The sequence below is a fragment of the Anopheles merus genome, chromosome 3R, assembly GCF_017562075.2.
Source record: "Anopheles merus strain MAF chromosome 3R, AmerM5.1, whole genome shotgun sequence".
Classification (NCBI taxonomy): domain Eukaryota; kingdom Metazoa; phylum Arthropoda; class Insecta; order Diptera; family Culicidae; genus Anopheles; species Anopheles merus.
Window position 1 is genome coordinate 15,201,115 of NC_054084.1, and position 24,258 is coordinate 15,225,372.

General features: G+C 43.3%; 1 protein-coding gene across 1 annotated transcript in view; it reads left to right on the plus strand.

Annotated features, from left to right (window-relative positions):
* The window catches only part of LOC121595155 (inositol-pentakisphosphate 2-kinase), a 110,626-nt gene that overhangs the window by 28,775 nt on the left and 57,593 nt on the right, over nucleotides 1–24,258 (plus strand). The window contains exon 2 of the mRNA XM_041918833.1: nucleotides 13,764–13,828. The gene's annotated coding sequence lies outside the window, so the exon portion shown is untranslated. The remainder of the gene's footprint in view (nucleotides 1–13,763; nucleotides 13,829–24,258) is intronic.

Below are 24,258 nucleotides of genomic sequence, written 5' to 3' on the forward strand. Positions count from 1 at the left end.
GCTGCAAAGCTAGTAGATTCGTTTAGTGTTTCCTAATAGGTTTGTTCATGTTTTACAGGTACTATTCAGCTGTTTGGCTGGTTTCTTCCAGCCAAGCAAAAGCAGCGATGTAACGACTATTCATTTTCATCTTCGGAATTCAGAATTTGGGAATTCGGATTTTTTGTTTTCAATATTCTGATTAATTTCTAATAGTAACAAGATGTTACTATTGGGCCAGTCTGGTGGTACAGTCGTCAACTCGAATCATTGGTCAACTCGATGGGATACTATTATTGAAAGGGCAATTAACGCTTCGTTAGTCTTCACCCGCATGAACCCATGAAAAATCGACAATTTTTTCTTAATGATTTGTCTTTTCTTTTCTTAATGAAAACCTTATTTTTCAAATATCTTTCATCGTCGTTGTTAATTTATGCTTTATTATATCTGAACCAATCGTTTCTGAATGGAATTTTGTACTGGATATCACCTTTTTGTTCATTTCTTAATATTTTCATGTTACCGTTTCCATTTTACTCTCCCATCTGTTAGCTGATCGTCTGTTTACTGTGTTAGTATTTATTAGTTATTATTGGTGATTATTTTCCCCTATTATCTCCTATTGAAATAATTCAGTCAAATTCATAGGATGTTTAAATAAATATATTTGCCAAACTATTTATTTCTCAAACTCAAAAATTTTAAATACCTAAGCAAATTGGAGAACAAATAATGAGTAACACTGCCACTGAAAAAATGTATAACGCCACAGGCAATAGAAATATAAACTGTACTTCCGTACATTCGCAAAATAATAATAAAAAAAAAACATGACACGATCGCTCCGCTATACAATCGAGCTTACTTTAAAGTTTAAACTGTACTTCAGTGTGTACTTCCGCAAAATAATTGCGTCTTTCTGCTTCGGTGTGCAAATACGCACAAACACGTAATGCCCGGGCTGATAACACGCATCGGTCCGGCGGTCGACTATTGTAAAAGTGTCGTTGGACTCGCCCTCTCTAGTGGGTGGTGTGGTTGTTTGGTTGGTTTTAGTAATTGCCTTGATAAAAAGAGTGGAAAACAAATCCACTTTAGATTCTAATTTGCGTCACCGAGACCCGCAAAGGATCAGCCGAGCGAGCGACAAAACAACAAACCGGGCGATGATGATGATGATGATGATGCAGCGCTTATCGCTCAAGGGACAGTTTGGCTTCGTTTCCGTCTTGTACCGCCCTTTTCCTCGCCATTTTGCAAATGCACAATAACGAAGGGCGTTTCCACCAGTCAGCAGCTCCATCCCCCCTGTTGATAATGCAATTTGCTGCGGTGCTGTACGATGCGTTGCGTATTGCAGGGGCGCAAGGCGATCGCCTCAGTTTGGGAATTGAATCAGGTGACAGTAACGGTTATTGCTGATGTGGAGCAAAAATGGAATGATCGTCAAATTTAAAGAAATAATGAAAACTGAAGTGGGTGTCTCCAATTTCATCCGATGAATCATTTCTGTGTCGCATTTCGGAGGGTTTCTGTTCCACGACTAAGTGACTAAGTGTAATTGGAAGCTATTAAAAAAGCAATTTTATGTATTACACAACTAATGTAATTTTTATTTGCAACACCAACCAATTACAGTTAGTATCTAAAACAAATACACATTGTTAATTGTATACACAGTAGCTGTGTGTAAAGCGTATCGACCTAAAAACAATATCAACTAACGATGGAAAAATGCACAGCAAAATCAAACAAACCAACGCGGGTTGTGAAGTACATACGCCGACACTCAGGCGATGCGAAAATTAATTTTCCATCCCGATCTGAGTGAGACCCACTTTTACCCATGCGTTTGCACTTCAACCTTGTGCGTATCTCCCCTTCGGTATCATGCATGGGCAAGCGTGCAGGCGCGACAGGGTCTGACGAAAAACCCTTGAGCGTCCGTTGTTTGTGCCGAGAGACAGCCGCGAAGTTGACACTTCTTCCTCGCTGTCTCACCCGGTCTCGTCGTACCCCCGTATGTGCTTATCCACCACCTCAACGGCAAACATCATCCTCACCTTGTGTTGTTGATGGTCGCTTATGCGTACGCTACAGGGCAGAGGGATGTGTCTGTGGCCCTTGCTTATCTATGTCGCTCTCACTCTCGCTCGCTCTCTATCGCGTTAATGCGCAGAAAGCAAACCGTTACAATAGCGCCAGTTTGCGCGAGTTTAAGTAAATTCGAGTTCGAGTGTGTGCTATCAATACTCTTGAATCAGACGGAGGAAATAAACAAAAAAACATTGCATATGCGCAGCAAGAAATAGAGTGGACACACACAACCCACTAAGTGTGCGGTGTAAGTGTGTGCAGACGACTTATCAATATGGTTATTGAAGATTGGATCTAGCTCAATGTGTGCAAGCGTACGGCAGCTGAAAGTGACATTCTATGACATTTTGTTTTAAGGTGTATTTTTGGAGTTGGTTTATAAATTGATCGTTATTTGTCTTGTTCAGGGATTATTATGTTTCGTTCTAGGCCTGGGTTTGACTGATCAGGTATCTTGTTCTTCTGTGATCTCTAGAAAACTAGAATCGCATATAGAAAAATCAGTTAAAATAAGGTATACTTCATTACATCCCACAGCCAGTTCAGGTCGTTCAATTTTAGCGCATTTCTTCTGTTTGATTACCAATGACTGATGAACTTTCAATGGCAGGTTTTTGCAAACTGACGAGAATAATTATTGAAATAATAAATGGCGAACGAAAGGATGTAAAAACGATTTAATCCTGAACTGCTCATGCAGATATCTCCGAACTATTCACACACGGACGAACAAACGAACGGATAGACGGACGAACGTATGGATGAACAAATGACAAAAAATGACAAACTGCATGGGCTCGTTTTCGGAAATTTGCTTATTTTTGAAAATGTGAGACTAAAAGCATTGCAAATATAGTTGACCGGCTCAAAACCTTTGCTAAAGAACGTAGGAACTGTCTTGCTCTGCTGGTCCCTTTAAAAGTGCCCCGTGGTTTGTTCTTAAAAAAAGGTTGATTTCCCCAAATCTTAGGATTAAGCGCTTGATGTTATGCTGTGGAATTTTCCAAATAAGTAAAGAACTTGTGACTATTTGATGCCTCAAAGGTTTGCAGATCGAAAGAAAAGATGCTATAGAATACTGTGAAAAAATACATAATTAATTTAAAATCAATTTAAAGCAATTTTTCTTTCTGGATTGATCGAATATGCTCCAATGAATTTTAATTTAAAAAATGCCTGTTTTCAGTTTCTTGTCGTTATTATTTTCCTCTCATATCCTATGAAACTTCTAGAGCCTAAAGAAAGCTATCCGTTAACGGAAATCATTGACATTTCACGGAAATTCCTAACCGTGTGACCTACTGTTTGGGAAGGGCTGCAAACGAAAAAGGAAATGTTGACTTCAAGACCAGACCACCGGCCACAAATGGAAAGACGGAATTTCGTCAAACGGCAACGGAAAAACGCGTAATAAGGGGGGCAGCAAGGATGGCAGAAAGGATGAGCCCGTCTACCTGACCTTAAAGGGATTTCTAATTTACATAATGCACATATCAATTCCATCCCAGGCACACCAAACAGACTGACCTTTTTCCATGATTGGCGGGCATATGCATCATCAAAAATGTTTTTCCCATTTTGTATGAAGACATAACTGATGTTATTGTTGGTTATGCTGCCTGCCCGTTGGTGGTGATACCTGGAGCAGCAGTCGCGCGTTCGGACAGGGGGTACGCATGTGGACTAACGCGGTCCGTGTGTTTGGTTGACGGGGTAAAGCAAAGGTTTCGTTTGACTTTCCACCCGTGTCAGGCACTACTGCGCAATTACTACAGGACGGAGTTTTGTTCGCTTTCGGCAGGGGATAAGTGATCGGACACTGCAGGACACAAGGGTACCAAGGGTCCTCGCGCACCACGGGGAAGGAAATTGTAAAACGGTTAACAATTAAAGTACGGTTTTCGTTTTCGGTAGTTTGTTTTTACCTTCTCCAGCTTGTTGCAGCTGGACCGTTTGCCTTTCGAGCGTATCCTGGTGCAGCTTGTACTTTCTAAATGTAAGGGCTTGCTTCTTACTTCTTATTGCTGGAATAAAACATCCTTCAATCGATGGTTCGCGGGTTACGTTATCCTGAATACATTATTTTTTGGGATGAAATAACATAATGTTAACATATTTTACATTGCATTGCGCTTCGAATTGTCGTTAAGTGGTGACGCGATTGAGTTGATAACACAAAATGATGATCAATGTACCACGAACATTAACATACGAAGGATCTCTTTTGTGCTCAAATGAACGTTTTTCATTACTGAAGGAGAATGGTTAATACTTCCAAAACGTGCCAGTCAGGCTTCAGTTGCTCAAAAGTTACAATGTAACGGACTATAATAATACACATACACACACACACACACACAAAACACGCACACATTGAATCCACAAACCCTACGCCCAGAACGAGGGGGAAATTGAATTCTTTGCTCGCTGTGTCCGTTTGCGCCCGCCGCCATTTCGGTGCTTCTCATTTCCTGGTTTGGCGCATTTTCCAGCCGTTTTTCAACGAACGCGTCTGTTAATTACACTGGCGTGGTGGTGGCACACAGCGTGATGCAGCTACGCCCTGCATCAACCGTTCATGCATGCGTCATGCATGTGTCCAATTGAATTGCAGCCGCTGGGAAAAAGAGACTCGCTGAAGCCAATGGAAATGGTCAATTTCCTGCCGTGGCTGAGCGGGAGCGCCCGCGAGTTCGGAACATTGTGCCCCCCCCCCCCCCCGGGTTCATGCTTCACTTCATGTTTCAATTTACGGCCGTCGTCGTCGTCGTTCAAGGAACAGTTTTATTAATTAAAAATGTTTTACACATATTTCTGCTGTGCGTGGTTCGGTGTCACGAGCGTCGTGGTAGTATGTAAATACTCTACTCGGTATGAAGAGGAATACACATTTTTTTTTGTTATTAACTTTGCTCCAGAATAAATAAAAAAACGCATCACCAAGAGAAGCCATTTTGCTGCTGTTGGGTACACTCGCAGCTCTTCATTCTCGTTTCCCATCCAAGGGCCCGTTCCTTTTACTCACGATTCCATCGTTGTGGGCGTGTGAACCTTCCACGATACGACACAACTGCCCAACAAACGGCCACATAAACCTGGATCTGAGCGCGAGGACTCGTTCATTGCCGGTGCTGCTGCTGCTGCATGTAGACCTTAAATGGGTTCTTCACTTTGTTCCCCCTTCCTTTCGGTTCGGTTTATTCCCGCGGGATATAGAATCACTTTCGCCATCGAGATACGACGGCAAGGGTGTGTGTGTGTGGAAAAAGGGGCTTCAGGGCCATGGGAACCACGGTAGAAATCCTTCCCATCATCAGCGGCGCGATCGCAAGGGAAAAGCGGCGTATTTCGTCATGGCGGTGATACAGATTTGATGGAAAAATAATGCGCTGGCGAGAAGTGTAGTCGAGGATTTGTTGGAAGTTTGAAGATACATCATCAGTTTTGGGGATTTTTGTGCCCGTTTCTCAATTTCCAGAGCAGAAAAATCAAGATTAACACAGCAAATGTTCTTTATTTGTGGAAAAAGATTCTTAAAAACTTTAACAATCACCATTCTACACCAAATATGCCTTAAACTTCCTTTGCTTGAGGCTGCTTAAATCGCGCATCAACACAAGAAAAGAGAAAGAAATTGTGCTCCATTCTACGAGCAATGATTTATGGAACGTTCGTCGCTTACGACGATGATGCATTTCTTCACTCCCTTGTACGTTTACTGCACGTTTTGCTGCGCTTTTAAGCTTGTGCCTAGCATACAATGGCTTCTTGAGGAACGGTCTCGAATGCGCCTTTTATCGCGCTGCGACAACGCGCCCGCCGCTCAAGTAAGTGATTGAGAATGGAATTGCGGTCGCGCGAAGCTTATTGATGGTCATTGCATCATCATCATCATCATCGTCGTCACCATTAATGTGTGAGGCTGGTGAGGTAGATGAAGGCGGTGGAAGCGCAACACCAAAGATTTTGAAGGTCTCTGTGTGACTGTGTCTGAGATTGATTGTTTGGCGTGCGAGACTATCATTGGGCTTTTGTCGCCGGTAGAATAAGGCGATGGACAGTTTTGGTTTTCGGTACAGCCTCAGCAGGCTGTATGCTGCGTTGAAGTAGAGGGACCACAGGTGTGTGTTTGAAGTAACGAGCAACCACAGGTAGTGAAGTGTGCTGATGAGGTACACTTGCTCCATGTGTGTGCTGTACATTAAAAGATGATTAATGGCGATTGTAAGCAATTGGCGCGGTGGCATGGTTTTTCAACGGTTTGTTTTGTCCCGAAGCCGTAATTGGCATCAATACCTGATGAGATGTTGTCGTGTGTATTGACGTATGTTTGCCAAAGGCAACATTGTAAACTGTTCTCAAGTGGGTTAAAGTGGGCCAGAGAGAATGGCATAATCTTGCAGTTCTTAAGCGAAATAAATTTATAATCCTTGAATGTGTTTCTTTCTTTGTTGAGTAACTAAACTCTACCATTATCTTTGGGATATATATCCTAGGCTGTGGAAAATTCAGACTTCTTAGTTTGTCTATTGTATAATGTCGAAAACGATCCGACGAGAGGAATTATATCCCCTATTTGAGTTGGCTTATATCAAAAGATCCTATTGTAAACCATTTCATTTACACTACAGCAACCGTTCAATATATATTGTTGTAATCCTTGGGCGATCAGTTACACATTTCCAGTGCTGTAACCATTTTACCTACCATTTTGTTCAATTTATCAAAATGAAACCTGTGAAGCGTGTATCTCTCTTACACAACCAATAGTGAATGCTATGCGGGCATCATGCAGTTTTTGTGCTGCGTTCGTATTTATAATCTAAAATGTATGCCCGATAAGAAGGTACGGAACCCGCCAGAACAACCCTCGGGCGAGTAGGGAACGCTAATTTAAACAACCCTCCGTCAGTTGTGTGCGTTCGAATGCATACGATCGTAATGCGGGCCCTTCACCAGATCCTTCACGGTCTCGGAAAACCGTTGGATGGATGGAAGGACCTTTTTTTTTCGATAGTTCCAGCAGGGGTGTCGATGCGTTCGGCATTCGAAGGGTGCCTAGAAATAGATTTCCACCACGCTCCTTGGTGGAGTGTTATATCAGGCGCGACGTTTAAGCTGTGCCTGTGTGTGTGTGTGTGTGTGTGTGTGCTTTGAAGCACCCTGTCGAATGTCCGCCGGATGTCCTGTCTGGGTGCGCTTCGGTTGTTGTCGGTTAAGGGATTGGGTCGGGTGAGTCTTGCATTACACCCTCATAAATGCACCGTCCCTGTTCGCTTGGTACATGCAACCAGCTTCCCTTGATTGATCGGTCTCTTTTCTATGTAGACAGAACGCGCGCACCTCCTGCGCGCAGAGCATGCAGCACGAAGGAGAGACCAGCTGCCTGCACCCAATGACAGTGATAAGCCGTTGTGGTGGCTGTTTTTGGCAAATGATTCGCGCATAGGGAACGATTGAATATGTGTGTGCGTACCTTGCATATGGAAGGAAATCAGCAGGAAACAACTTGGTTCAATGAGGCAGCATTTGTGTGTTGTCCCCTAAACAGCGTTAGGTTTCGTTTTTGTTTCTCCGCTTCTCTAACTCATCAGCCAGCCAGGCGGGGTTCGGTCAAGGGGTTAGATTGTTCACACGCGGTAGGTATTTCGGGGTTTGACACAAACCAAGTGTGACACAAAAGAAACGAACGTAATGGTTACCAACTGTGCATCAATAATGGTGTGTGCGTGTGTGTACTTTATGCGTCTTCCCTTACGGAACACACCACTGCGCAAAACTGTACATATTGTTCTACAGTCTTGTGCTTGCTGGTTTGAGTTGGCTTTGTATTACATTCTGGTAGTTTTTATTCCGACAACATATTGATATTTTCAAAATAAGGTAACATTTGAGGTATTAAGGAGAACACGGAGATATAATAACTCTGTATAAGTTCTCACAGATGTTTGAAGCCTTACAAATATTACCTCTAAGTTATCCAGTTTTTGGGAGTGTGCATTAGTTTATGCCCCTATAGCACCATATTTTGCCAGTGTTGATAAATTTTCGCCTCTATGGTCCCGATTCTTGACAGTGTTTGTAAAACTTTGCTTCTATCGTACCTGTTTTTGTCTGGAAATCATCTTAGGGGTTTATTTTGATGATAGTCAATCCTTATATTTTCACTCTTCATCCTTACAATTCAGTCATATCGAACGTAACATATGTGTGACTTGAATTTAAGAATTTAGGATAACTTAGATTCAGAAACTAAAAAACTATGCGAACCAAGAGATTAAGAAAAAAATGATGAAACAGAGGTAAACATTGATACCTTAGAGGCGGAAATTGTGAAAGGTTTTCAAAAATGTATGATTCCAAAACAGAATTGATGAGTTACATCCACAATAACAGTAATATATCATTAATACCTGAGGTTTGTATGTTTGAATTATATCTGAGGTCTCAAGGAATTCATTTCATCTGTTAATGTGTTGTAGCCGCATTGTGTTCTACACAATCTCAGATCTCAGAATGATTCTAAACTTCTCATCAACGTACCGTACCGTACCTTGTTTAAGTACATCTTACAGTAAGACTCATTTGTCACATAAAACTTCACAAAATATTCCATTTCTCTATGTCTAGCTCTATGATTTAATGTAGAAATTAACAACATTCTTCTAACGTCAGAGTGACCTTGGTGGCCTACGAAGTCACATTACGTTCTTCCTCTGCTCATTGTCTCCCAAAGTGAAGAAGTTTGACGCACAACGCACAAATCGCTTCCTCCCCCCAATAAACACAGTGAAAAACGGTGTAGCAGTAAGAAATCGCCTAGCGCGTATCCTACGTTTCCTGTGACTGTGTGTGCCCTAAGAGCAAACCATAAATTAGACAGCGAACAGTGTGTGCAGCGATCAAATGAACGCGCATGAGGCTCGTACCCTTTCCAATGGGCACAGTTCGGGCTGCAAGGCAAGAACCCTGGGTAGGTTCTTCGTAACCGGTGGACATAGAACAACCATCAAGACTGGCGCAAGTGGAGCTTTGCTTTATGCTTGAAGAGCTTGTAGCATTCCATTTTCACAGCGCTTTCCTGAGCCGGTGGAGTGGAGTGAGTAGTACGACGAGTGGAGTTCCTTGGGCGCGACTTAACGAAAGCTATGAGGTGGTGCTATCTACGAGAAGTTCGAGGTGTGCTTAGAACACAACAATTTACGAGCAGACGCTGGAAAGCGTTTTGTGTACCAAGGTTCTCTAGTGTTTGTTTGTGTGTGTGTGTGTGTGTGTTTGAAGAACGAGCCAGCTCTTCTCTACGAAGGGAGTGTTTCGTTTGCATGCGTTTCCTTTTAGGGCTACTCAGGACTTTGACTCGTGACAGGGAATGTGACTGTTAGCTTTGACATAAAGGTGTGAAAATGTAAAAAAGGTATTGAAAATATAGAAACGATGAGGCTTTGCTGAGTGATTGAACAGAGCTTTGGATTTTTGTTGTTGTTTTTTTTTTTGGAGAAGGGCAAGTTCTTTTCAAATCAAGCTTGAAGCGCGTACGCAAATGCCCTCCAATTGTTTCCGATGATAGTGCCTTGGTCGTAAACCTCGACGGCTCCTAAAACGTACGCTTCAATAGGCACCACACTCAATGATGTATTCCATTCGGACATGGCCGAACAGCTGAAAACCCATGGACGTTGGGGTCTAGGCAGGTTCACCTTTTGGGCTCTCGTAGACCTATCCCATCACCCGCGCTCTAGCTGCGTCTTTGATGGCCTTCGTCGCAGTCCACCTCCGTGGGCAGTCAACCATTATCCGCCCACGGCGTGCACACTCCGTGATGATTCATCCAAAAAAAGGCCGTGCGGCCTTTTAATGCAGCGGCGTGCTCTCGTGTGGCGAGTAAGCTCCCCTCCATGCTTCGTAAGCTCCGTAAGTCATTTGTAATTGAAAGCCATAGCAGTAGCAGTTATAGCAGTCGCTTCAATCTCCCGGCGCTGTCTGTTGGTTCGGTGTTTTGAGAAGCTACTGCACTTTCGTTCGATCTTTGCACACGCCGAGTTGCACGCAGGAAGTGTGTGCGCTGCGTGTTTATTAAAAATCCGCAAAATGAGTCATCGCGTTGACTTTAGATTGGTTTGCGCAATCCGTTTGTTGTTTTCATCTCCGTTTTCATCGCTGTTTTCGCCCGAAAGGTGATCCTACCAGACTGCTGCCTGTCTAATAGATAGGAAATGATCCGTGTGAATGACGTGGGCCGGTTGTGGAGGACTAGCCAAGCGCCATGACTTGATGGGGTGGCTGAGAGGGTTATATGATCTTCAGGTGGCAATAACATAACCGGTTTGTAAAAGACTGCGGCTGTAACCAACGGATAAGGGATTATATATCCATATAAGCTTAAGTTTCCGTTTATTGTAGCAAAGTTTGGACTATTTTTCGGTTTTTTGTGGTGGTTCAAAGAAAACAATAGCAGTTGTATTTAATTTCATAGTGACGTAACGAATAAAGCTACAATCAGCCTTAAATTGAATGTCCACAATAAACCTCAAATTGTTCGCTTTCTTAAAAAACAACCACTTCCAACCTCTCTCTCGTGTGTCTCGATCGAAACTGCATCGATTTGCATACCCGATCCATGGACGCAGCTCCATCACCCGGACACATCCGCATCTCGCTCATCGTGTCCGACCACTCTGGGGATATGAGGAAAAGGCTGTCTGTGACGCATAACCTTTTGCTTATGTGAGTTTTTTGTAGTTCGCTCGCGAAGCAGCAGCCTCGCAAATTGTGTGTGCATAGAGAGACGGGAGGAAAATGAAAACAATGCATTCGCCTCTTCCATTACACCGCCACCCATACCCCACCCAGAAAATGGGGTAAGAAATCATGAAGGAGGAAGTAGTGAACCCTAGACGCTGTCGCTTTATTTCCCACTTCCACCACTTCCAACGAGCGCGAACCAGGAAGAAGGGCTTACGGCGGCTGGCTGCCTGTCCCTGAGTGAGAGAGATGGCCCAAATGACAGGAAACTCGTAATGGTCATTAAAGTAAATATGTTAAGCAAATACACACACACACAGACACATACACACATACGTACGTGCACTCTCTTACCATATGGAGAACCATTTCTCCCGGAACGAAACGAAGCCTTCGAACCGTTTGTTTTTTTTTTCCCCCTGTCCGTTTGTGTCCGTTTTCCGTTCCGTGTTGTGTGTATGTTCTCCATGGTTGCGGTGCACTTTGGTTTGGTTTGGTCGGCGAAGTGCGTGGGGAGCATCGGGAAGAAGGGGTTAGGACGTTGGTAAAAAGCTTAAGACGCGGTACAAACAGCGCACAATGGTGTGTTGTGCACTTCGTCGATGATCAAAGTGATGCTGTAGCTGAAGTTGAAGTCGTTGCGGGTGGTTGAGTTCACGTCGTCGTCGTTCACGTCGTCGTCGATTACTACTTTCTTTTCCCTCTATCGAGCGCACACCAATACACTCTTACACTCTTCCTCGGCTCTTGGGTTTGGAATAAGCGAACTGAGTGACTGTGTGACCACAGTTCACGTTTTGGTGGCGCTACAGCCTGCCTCCCCGTCATGGTCGCTTGAACTCTTGACTCGCCGCTGCAGTGCCTGGTGGTTAAGAAAAATTGCAAGAAAATCAAACATGTATGTAACCGCTGGATACAAAAGCAAAGCCTTGGGGCGGAAGGGATTAATACATGCTTCAGGGAGAAAAATGGTCTGACTATGGAGGAAGAGCTACCAGATTGTTGTGTTTTGCTTGCTGGTGATGTTATGTTTTGCCCAAGGGAAAGAGTCAGGGTTTTGTTTATGAAACACAGCAGGCACCCAACCTCCCTTATTTGCATGGGCGTGCAAATTAGTTTGGAGACGAGATTCTTCGAACGCTGCATCATTGAGCTTTTTGTTTGTTGTCTTGGAAAGAATCGCTTAGCCTCTCGGATATGTACTCGTCGTGTTTTTTCATGAGAAATTAGGTTGTTTTGTTTGTAAGAGATTTATTTAACTAACAGTCACACCGGTCACTTATGCTAATGCTACAGATAGCCCCGAGAAGTTGCCATAACACTTCTTGGAGCATCGAAACTATAGAAAAAAATGCAAACCTCCCAAAAAGTGATAGAAAAGCCTTCTTTTTTTTACTACACAAGCTGTGGTTAGCGTAGTTTCTCCAATTAGACCATATAAGGGGTACTTTTGTGAAAGGATAAGTGTGCGTGTGTGTGTGAGAGAGAGAGAGAGAGAGAATGAGCGAGACAAAAGTGGTGCTGTGGACTGAAAGGAGTGATTGATTTCATATCCGCGTGAAAGGAGGATTTGGGTTTTGCAGCGCACCATCCGGCGATGGGTTTTTAAATGCTCTCGCCTCAAGGATGACATCACCCGGCTGCTACTATTTTTGATGATTTTTTTTTGTCAATATTGTCGTATTTTTTGTTTTGATTTTAAATGTGCAATATAATTGAAAGTAGGCAGTTTTTTATATTTTTAATACTTGTTTTGGTTGTTATTAATCATCATTATTGTTTTAGTTAAAATGATACATTTTCATTTACTTGGTTAGGTGTAATATTTTTTGTATGTATATTTTTGCGGTTTGTTCGGTGTAATGTTCCTGTTTTCTGGTCAATTATATTATTGTTATAATTTTTCCATTTTGTTTTCTTGAACTCTTTCTATGTTATTTGTGTATTTATTATACTCTACTCGTATCTGTTTTTACATTTTATACACATAAGCAGATAATTGTTATTTTTTCTTTTTTATGTGTTTAGGTTTTATTTTTTTATTTCGCTACCAGACATTCGTAACCCATAAATAGCATCAATACAAACAATAAAATCAAACAAGCGACATGTAAATTTAATTCTATGCGTACGTAATAGTGATGGGTCATATGACTCTACCAACGGATCGACCCAGAGTCGGGTGCAGCAAGGCTGGAATCGATTCCGACTCATGGGTGCAATGTTTTCGGTAGGTTCAGTTAGTTCAGCAAAGCATATGCGATTCCGTCGTGTGGGTGCAACGAGTTCGCTAGGTTCATTCGAGCTCAATAGGATCAGTAGGTTTGGTGGGTGCATACGAAACTTCTACGAACCTATTGAAGTCGTTGCACCCACGGGTCGTATTTGCTTTGGCGAACCTACTGAACCTACTGAAACCAAAATTATGACCCGGAGCGCTCCGGATCGCGTTCGGAACGGGTTTGGGTCAAACCCGCCCATCACTAGTACGTATCCGTGGCTTGTTTCAATGCTCTGGCACCGTGTCTCCGTGTCTCCGGCTAACGAATGTCAACGTCTACCAAATGATGTAAACAGATTCGTCAGCCTTAATCAATTCGTACGATTCGCTCTGGCAACTGGTGTGCGCGCGAGGTCATGCCGAATGTTAATTGCTTAGTGACCGGTTGAAGAATTAACAGTTTCGGGCGACCGCATCGCCATGGAAGCCATATTTTTAGCTTTATTAGCAGCAGCGCTAAGTGGTGGACTGTTTATTTAGGCTGGAAAAGGTGTTTGGGCTGTGTGACGCGCGTACGTCGTAGACTTTACTTAAGGGGCTCTCTGTTTGAACACTGGCGCAGCTAATTGTTTTTCAATGTTTTGTCAATCCAAAGTGTGCTAGTGAGCCGATGAGTAATCAATTGTTTTTTTTTCAATTTATTCCCAAATTTTCTTTCCAGAAATTGAATCTCTTTTCTAACAAGGGTTGAAGAATAGACGATCGCAGTCAAGCAACAGCACCAAGGTAGGAAAAACATCATCTCCAAAGTGTGATGCTAATAAAAGCGAGGGCCAGTCAATAATACTCCAGTGCACAAAATGTCGGAACACAGGCTGATGTTGCCATCCACGAACACCCTTAAAACGAGCGACACAACCACATTAGGCGACCGAGAACAACACACACACACACATAACGGGACGACCTTTTTGGTTTGTATTTATTTTTTGTGCTCTGTCAAACTTTATCACGCTGACCTGATATGTGTGTCTGCCAGCGTAAAATACCCCATGCATATGTGCGATACGCCCGGGCGGGGACAGAGGGCCATCGAGAGTCGAAAGAGGCAGCTTGCTCTGGGGCCCTGTCTGCCATCGGAATCAATCAACTTCCTCAATCAAGCGAGCAATTTCCTCCGGCCGGCGACGACGATGCTCTGGCAAACGACGATCGCCTCACAAACCGTCATCATCACGGTATGGGTGTGTGTGTGTGTATGTGTGCCTCGTTCGCTGTAGCCATTTTATGCTCTTCCATATGTGTCTGCCTTTTTTTGGAGAAAGACTTTTTAATGCTTTCGCTCTGCTGGCATCATTTTAAATGGATGTTCTATCTTTTCACATGCCGCGGGGTCCCCACATCCCTGGGTTGTTTTTTTCTGAGGATGCTTTTTTATTGAATAAAAAGATCACTTCTCTTTTAATACTGTCTGGGCCCAACAGTGCTCTACCATTTATTTGTGCAGCGTAAAATGCTTACATTTTGTGTTTAACCTCCGCTTAGAATGTCAACATAATATGGTCGGGCTAGCAAACCGCGGAACGATGGTGCATAAAAGTTGATCGCTTTGCTTTGTTTGCGGCCTCCTTGGTCTGCCAAGCGTTCGAACCTCTTTCCTCTTATCGAAAAAAAGTATGTATGTAGCACACAGGCAACAGCAGCAACAACAAAAAAACGATTCAAAAAGTAAACCGCAACTATCGTGTTGTTCCGAGCGAGAGCTCTCAATTTCTTCGTGCTGAAGACGCCATTCTATTATCGTAGCTCTGTTTGGTGCCGAAGACAGCGGCAACAGCGAACCCTCTTGGTACACCCGCCCGCTTATTCCGCTGTGTGTGTCTGTGTGTTTGGTCGATGTTAAACTTCAAAAACAAGTTGCTGTAGTGTATTGCATCGTGTGTTGTCTTATCAATGACACAGAATGATAAGAGTTGCGGAAATACGTAGGGGTAAAGCCATTTTTTTGCTGTTTTGGTTGCTGTGTTGTCTAGCTCGTGTCATTCTTCCTCCCTCTCTCTCATGTTCTGAGGGTTTTTTACTTAGTGAAAAATGTCTCAAAAACGTAAAGTTGTTTAATTATTTGAAATTTTCATCACAACCAGTCCGCGTTTGTTTGGCAAGTATGTATAGTCGGTGTGTGTGTATCAGTGATGGGAAAAATTATGATTTTGTCAGAACCAATTCCGGCTAGCTTCAAAGTTTTCTGGAATCGATTCCGGATAGTAGGTTCGAAATCAATTTCCGGAATCGATTCCAGAATCGTAATTGGTTTCATAATTAGAATAGGATCCGGAATCAGTTCCGAAATCGGATCCGGAATCGCTTCCGAAATCGGTTCCGGAATCGGTTCCGGAATCGGTTCCGGAATCGGATGCGGTATCGGTTCCGGAATCGGTTCCAAAATCGGATCCTGAAACGGAATCGGTTCTGGAATCAAAACCGACTCATGATTCGCAATTGATTTGGAAATCAGAATCGGCTTCGAAACGGAATCGGTTTTGGCATATCCATAATAATAGGCGTTTGGGTCCAAAGATGCTATGTATTGATAGCCGCAAAGAATTAAAATTTATTTGTGAACGATCCATCCTCATGTACATTCCCAGACTGAATCTTTTTATTCAAGAACTGATTATCATTTCGGAGCTAATTTCATTTCTGGAGTCAATCCAGAATTACCGGAGCAAATTGCGCTTCCCCAACTCCGGCATCGGCTCCAGAGTCGACTACGGAACTGGTTCCGGAATAGGCTTCGGAATCGGCCCCGGAATTTTATCCGAGCTCAGAATCGGAATTGGGCAGGTACGATTCCGAGCTCCCACCACTAGTATGACTTCCCAATAGAGCATCGTGTTCTATTGCACAGACTGCTGGGCAGCAGCATTATTAGCACAGCAAAGCGAAACGATCTAATCTCGCGTCCCCCTTCCACTGCGGATCGTGTGGCGGCAGAGCAGTATTTTAATCGAGTTTCACCGGCATCTCGTTTGCATCCTTTATGCATCTCCGTGCCGATGCCGCTGAACCGTGTCATGCGCTATCGGCTTTCCGAATCGCGGCTGCCCCATTGTTTTTGGGTCCACAGCGCAGGAACGGGGAAAGGGCGAAAGCATCATCTCCCGCCCGTGTCTTCTCTTCATTGTGGATCAACGGGGTTTGTTGGCTGCGCCATTGTTATTGTATCGAAATAGTCGAGGAGTGGGGACTACTGTGTCTTGACTCTGACTGGCGTCTGCCATTTCTCAAGACCCACCGAGAAGGGGGTTGGTCGGACGGACGGAGGGGTGGAGCGTTTAGTTGTGGGCGGTTTGATTGTTTTTGTTTGATTTTTGCCTCTTTTGCCTTTCACCTCTCTCTCTCTCTCTCTCTCTCTCTCTCTCTCTCTCTCTCTCTCTCTCTCTCTCTCTCTCTATCTCTCTCTCTCTCTCTCTCTCTCTCTCTCTCTCTCTCTCTCTTACGGCATGCCATTATTCGGGCCGGCGAGTGATGGTGGGTTGAAAGTGTGTTCGGTGTGGTAGTCTAACCCTCCTCTCCATGGGCTCTATGCTGTAGATTTTCCACAAACAATTGGGAAAGGGTCTGGCGTGTCGCGTCCAACGGGTTGATCCCATTTGAAAAGGGGGCTCCGGGGCGTGTTGCTACAACACACACCCAGACACACCCTAGACACTACCGGTTGATGTTGATGATGGAGTGGCATGTACAACAACAACAACAACAAAAATACATACTAAAGACAGTCCAAACTTTCCGATTGTGTACAACTTTCTTTCTGCATTGTTAGTTAGAAGGTCATTTGTTAGAAAGGCGATTATCATCTATCAAGATTAATATGGGTACAAGGTTCGGGATAGGTAAATACTATGTTTTATATTTTTTTTAATGTGTAGTGTTTTTTTTTTTTTTATTTTGTTCCTGTTAAACTTGCAATTGTTTAGTATATTATTCTGTTCGTTTTGCTGTAATAAGAAAAGCAATGCGTATCATAGTTATTTGTACTAGTATATTGTTTTATCCCATATGTTTTATTTATTTTTATGATATTTTTAGTTTAAAAGAATTTTTTCTATGAACAATTTTATTTTTTGCATTTTTATTGCCTGATTTCATTGATTTTATGGGGTGAACGAAGTTTCATTGTTTTCATTTTTTAGGCAGTTGTTTGTTTGTTTTATTTCTATTTGTTAATCCAAATCTCTAGGACTGTTTATCTCTTTTTTATTTATTTATTTTACTTATTTAATGTTGATTATGACTTTTTACTAGCCGTATTGTTAACACTTCTTGTGCTAACGATTCATACGCTTCTCAAAATATTTCCCCCTCGTTGTTTATTTTTTTATTTTCCGTTTTTTTTTACTTTTATTTTGTTTTTGTATTAAGCCACGTTTCATTTTCTTTCTTTTTTATTCATGTATTTTTTTTCAGATTTTGTATTCTTGGAATCTTCTATAGCGTTTTATTCTATTTGCTGTTTCTTGATTATTCTTGATAATTTTTTCTCTCTGATTTTTTTTATTTTTTAATATAAATTCAAGCTAGAGGTTACAACGACATGAGTTTAATTGAGTTGATTTTATTTATATAATTATTTTTATTTATTTATTTTATTGAATCATAGCCTCTTCGCAATTCTAATTGGGCCCTGTTAGGTCTTGTTATGTTTTGTTTCCTTGTTTATTTTTTTCTCCCTTAATAAACTTCCCATTATCTTCTTGTTTCAATTGCGCTTTGTTCTACGATGATGTTTTATGTATGTCGCTTCACATTTCGCTGCTGTATTATTTATGATTAATTTCATGCTATTACCAGATATCTTGCTTTCCATCCAGAATGATGCAGATTAATCTATCGTCATTAGTATTCCGTCATTATACCTCTCCCCTAACTTGCATCACTTTCATCGCCCGCCCGGTACAATAGCACTCAACGTTTGCCCTTGTGTTGGTTGTGTGTGTGTATTTTTTATGGTCGATTGTCTCGATACGGGAAGAGGGACACTTCTGGGGCACCAGTCACGTTACGGTTGAATATGGTATATTAAAAGCATATCGAGCCAAACGAATTGCTTCACCGTCATTTAGAGCTGAATGAACTGGTCGTGCCGTGGTGAGGTCGGTGTCCATCACGTTCCCGTGGTCAAATTATTTGCTATCCAGCCGCGGGCAGTCGAGGTCACACACACACAGGCCGAGAGAAAGAGGACCACCGCACCAAATCACGGTCAGCAACGCACGGTTTTGGATGACAAAAGTGCCCACCATTGGACGAGCTTTTTCCGCTTCTAATCGATACATTCATGGTACCATTGTTAAGTGTATTTGACCTTTTGCGGTGAAGAGTAAAGCGTAACGGCGATAACTTAAAATCACTTTTTCAAACACTGCTGTACTAAATGATTGTAATAAAAACAGGAAAAAAGGGGACCGCCAAAACGTTGAACTCGAAACGGTACCCAAATTTCCTTATACATTGCTCCGGGGCATTAGACAAACCCTAGACGGGGAGATTGCAACAGACACACACACACACACACTCACTCATACGTACGGTGGCATGTTGCCAATAAACGTTTGAAAACACGGTTCACACCTTTTTTCTCTCTATGCGCGGGCTTTGACCGCGCCGGGGACCTGGGTGAGACGACATCGCGCCACCGTTTCACCTTTTTCCAGTGCGTCGTGACCGGCGCTCAGATTGCAACAGGGCAGCAGATGAAGCGAAGTGGCGGGGGTTGGAAGGCATAGGGTTGAGACTACCTCCACTCGAACCAATCTATTTCGGACCAGTTCGGATCGGCGAAAGGATTGCAGTGGAGGGGGGTCCCCACCCCCTCATGCTCCCCAACCGTGAATGGGTTGGCCATCGTAATGAATCCGGTTTGGTTGGTTTTCGGATCGTATCGAAACCCAAACGCGGCACTGGCCTGCCTGTGGCCCCGTCGATTCGAAAGGCACGAGCGAGACATGGGGTTTGCTTCGTTTTCTGCCTCTCACAGCACCCCGCCCTTCCCGCCGTGTTCGTCCCATGGCGGGGGAGCGAGCGAGTTGATTTGGCTTTTTCTCAAGATTTTGCTCGAGCAAAGCGCAACCGCGAATGGTAAGCAGGATGGATGGGTGCTGCTTCTGCTGCTTACACGATCGCCCATCTCACGGACTGTGTATTGAGGACATCGGGGTGATACTTTCGAGATTAGAGACGCGCTCGCACACACACACACACAGAGTGCGGCGACGGTCCATCTCGCGAGACGAGCAATGAGAAATGCGGCCTAGCGCTGCACCCCTTTGAGCCCCACCTACTCCCCTCCCACAAAGTGAGTGATCTTTCGAAGGGCAAATAGATCTACGGTGGGTGTGCTGCAGTGCAGTGTTGATTTGTTGCAGCGATCGATTCGAGCTTTGAAAGTACGAGAACTGTGTACGGTGCAGTTAGATTAGATAGAGAGCAGAGAGCTCGGATGGAGTGGGGTACAAGAAGAGGTTACTGACCGATGGTAGATAGTTTGAGTAAACCGTTCTTTTTTTCTTCATTTCACTTTTTGGGGGCTCCTCCGCTGTACGCCGTAGTAGTAGTACCATTCCGTTTGAAGGGCTTTGATGCAACGGCAGCTGGACTGTTTATTATTTGCTTCTCAATCAAATGCTGTCGGTGATTGATAGCGAGTGATAGAGAAAACTGGTACGTCAATATTTTATTGCGACCATTATGTTTGATTTGATTATGAATTTTACAGTAATAGATAGGCCTGAAGTGATGCAGCGATAGCGCAAAGCGATTCCATTTTTTTCTGTCACCGTACGTAACCGTCGCAGTAAGTGGCATCGTGCATAGAGTAACCAGATGTTCTTTTACGTCATTAGTTCATAAACAACGTAGGTATGAAACGCAATTACAAAGGTTTCATCCAATCGCTTGAAGTCTTCATAATATAGCATTTAACAAGAATTTTATGATATTACGTTTGTAGATTCTTAATCTAACAATCATTAAATTACATTTATTCAAATTGAAGAATATTGCTTCTTCAATCATTTCTTAATTGATCTATTATTAATGTGTGAAACCCATGTATTCATATGACTACTGCACAAATTCAGAATATCGGGGTAATTAATGTTACGATTATAACACCAGACAATCCGTTCAAATCAGTAGTAGATACATAGATACTGGTTTCATTTGGATATCTATAATGCATCCAAACATACATCATATATCTTCAAGACAGATTAAAGGAATTGGTAGATCAATATAGAAGATACTCGCGTTATATTAAAAGGGTAAAATATGTGTTTTCAGAATTCGGAAGATCGCTTTAGTAGAGTGATCAACAAAGAAGATGTGACGTTTACTATATCCAAGAAGTTCCAAAAACCATGCATACGATTTTATGAATGTCGTGACCAATCAAACAAACTTTCTGAGGGGTACGGATAGAACATAAAAACCTCCTATCTGAACCTCTCCTCATAGGATTAGGCATTGTTGCTTGATATGGCAGTTAACATTTGAAGTGCTAAATTTAATAATCCTCAAGATCTGTAAGGCGGTATTCAACATAAACCATAGGTCCATGGACTCTCTTTAAATCGTGCTCCTGCCTTTAGTTACATAAGGTTCTCATGCGGAAGAAGTTAAAAAGGATTTCTGGTTACTACGTAACCGGTTAGGTCTTTGTTTCTAAGAGATGAATTGATCAGGAATTCAACTGCTACCTGTTTTTCTAGGCTTCTATATGTGTATTCTTTAGACCAACGGTCCGTGCTGTTATTTTTAGTGCCTGATACGTCAGTATGTAAATTGCTTTCACTCCATTCATTACCTTGCTAAACGTTCGATTGTATATCAAGTTTATAATGTAAAAAGTATACATTAATGTAGATATTTTTTGAATCAACAAAATGTTGGAAGGGCTTTTATGATACAAATGTTATACTAAAGCTACTTTTCAGTTGAACTTTAACATCATAATCAGACCTATGTTTCGTAAAACACAAAGCGGAACTTTGCTAAAGTACTCTCTAAACGTAACTTTACGGCCGTCAATGGGCGCATTTCAAACCCGCTCCGAACGGCTTATGCTGCGCTCCGTTAGCGAAAACAGCAGCAGCAGCAGCATCTCGTATGCGTTCACTTAGGCGCTAGCGGTGCAAATTTTCAGCACGGTGTACGGTTTCGTAACGTACAATTACGGCGCACCGGGCCAAGCCGAGATTAGGGAACCAGAGCAGACCCCCGAATTGAGTCCGAGCCCGAGAAACTGGTGCGTGGTAGTATTATCGCCTCCCGGAAAGTGGCTTGTACCTTCGGGACGGCGGAAAACGTACATACGCAAACACAAACACACCCAAACAGCAGATCCACACATGATTTTGTATGTCTGCTGACCCGGTTTGCCGCATCTGCCTTCCATCGCCGGGCGATCGGATTTTCTACCGAGTAGTAATGAGCGTCCAATTTTGCACCGCCAATTGCAACAAACGCCTCTCCTAATTCACCTCGTGTTGGTGTATGTCTATTGAGCACCGAACAAGAGTGTCTGGCTTTTCGTGGTTTCCGCGAAAAAAGCAAAAAAAAAAGAAGGCTACAACTCCCCAAACCGCGCAACATTTGCGGTGATCAATTGATCGTTGAACCCCCTTTCCCCGCGCGGGAAGGAGGTGGGAGGATAAATAATCGCGCAGCATAAAAGGGAGCATGCGGAGTCGATCTCGGAGTGGTTTAGACAGACCGTTTTCGATAAATTAACTTGATTGCGGTGGGTGCACGAATGCGCTCACCTCTGCGGCTGCTGCTGCTCCGGCTTCGACTCCGGTGCCAGATGGTCGATAAGAAGGCTGCTGCCTGGCTAACGATGCTTCACTTACGCTGCTTCGGCCTGTGGGCCTGGCTGCGCATGGAAAGTGAAATTATTCCGCCACTCAAAAAATCGCCAATCGGTCTGGTCTCGACGACCGCGCAACGGACGGATCGTTGAAACGTTGAAATCGCGAACAGCGAGCGAAAGGGATGTCCGATTAGGAGGTGGGTGTTGTGGGTGTCTGATTTCGCCGCCTCCTGAGACCTTTCCACGTTGGGTTGTGCGGTCAACTTTCCAAAAGGGACGTTGACATGGAAAGCGTTCGATGGGAACCCCACAGGGGGGGAGGCTTATTTACGATTCGACCGTGCGGGAAAGGACACTTACCTAGGCAAAGGAGTGTTGGTGGTGGAGAAAGCACAATCGATTGCATAACATTTAATGCACTGTAGCAGTATGTCAGAGTGCATTCGTGGCGGAAAACTACTGCGCACATCGGTGCTGGATAGGTAACCATTACCGCGTAGTTGGTTAGACCATGAATCAGTAACATTTCGTGTAGGAATGCAGCTATGTATGAAGGCTAGAAATATAGGGTGGCAATGGGAACTCAAGTTGTATGTTTCATAGCCAATCCTTAAAATGCCATTTGTGTATTGTCGGTTGTTTGTCAATTTTTCCCCTATGAGCATCCAATTACAAGTCATTTTTGCTACCATTGGTACTGTTGAAATGTATTTTACGGGGTTTTTTATGTTGTTGACCTGACTAGAGAAGCCCTGTAAGTTCCTCATTTTTTGGAAAGGACTAGTTCTTTAGATGTTCGAAGTAAAATAGCTGAAACTTCTGTCTTTCAATTATACTGAAAATCCAAAATTATGTTGGTCGGCGTTTTTGTGCATGCAAATAGGCTTAAAACTTTAATAACATTTTAAAACCTAGTCTTCCCAAAATTTTCAAACTTTGTTGCTTGTTTGAGTAGTGTGTAGAGTGAGTAGTGAGTGTTGACATAATTAGAGACGCCAAGCATCAATCTCTCTCTTGCTCACGGGCAGCTTACGCTAGAACATGTCGTCGTGACATGGCCTGATCAGCAATTATTCTGCAGAATGCTCGGTCCCTGCCTACAGCCTCCAATCCATATAGACACCCAATCTCCTACATCTCTCGCTTCACCTGATCCAGCCATCGAGTTCGCTGTGCTCCCTTGCGCCTTATGCCAAACTGGGGATCGCTGTCCAACACTCGTGTGTATAGAGGATCACCGGGCGAATCAATTTGCGATATATCTCACATTTCGTGCAGGCTCGAAGTCTTCTGGATCTCATCAGTCGGTTAAGCCCATAGTATGCACGATTCGCCTGTACAATGTGTCTCCGAATTTCACTGCTGATGTCGTTGTCCGAAATAACGACCGTCCCGAGATAGCAAAACTCCTTTACTACCTCGAGATTGTCGCCGTCAACTAATACACTGCTTCCCAGATGGACTGAGTCACCGGCAAACAGTCTTCATCGCATTGATTCTCAATCCAATTCTTGCAGCTGAGCGATGGAGTCGGGTGTACGCCTCACACAACTTCGCTGTTGTCCTGCCGATGATGTCGATATCATCCGCGAAGTCAATTAATTGGAGAGACCGGTAGAGGATCGTGTCACGGATGTCGTTGTCTAGCCCCGGGCTTCGAATGACACTTAATGAGTGAAGAGGTTAGGATCATGAAAGCGCTTTAAAGTTACCGTTTCTCGTCTGATTTTGTGTGGATTCAAATATTTTTTTTTCATTAATTTCAAATGTTTCATTGTAGAAACTCGTATACGCAGTCCTCAACAGCACCTGGGAAAAAGGAAATGACTGACGAAAAGTAAACAAGAATTTGTAGCTTTATCTGCAACAGACAAAATAACCCACGACAAGAAGCACGCAAAGAATGTTTTTTTCATGGACAACATTGAGATTAGAGAACAGGTTACGTGCCTTAACTTTACTGAGGCTTTATCGACTGTTTTCCGACATTAGTTCTGAAAATTGTTCACCCACCACTATTCTGCTTAGGGCAAAAATAAAACCACCAAAAACTGATTTGGCATCAGGGAGAAACTGTAATAAAAAAAATCCTTCCTGTGGAAATTCACGTCAGCCTCAAGCTCTTATTAACAACCGATTGCAGCGAGATAATGGGCGCGCTTGTGGCGTGTCCTCAGAGCAGCAGTAACAACGCCACCACAGAATGCAAAAATGCCAGTACAAGCAAATAATCTGTGCCCGGCAAACGTACGGGTCGTGAACGTGACCCGCGGTGTCGTGCCGCCTGCTACCCCCTTGATGATGAGGCGGTCGCACAACCGGGAATAGCATTGTTGTCGATTTG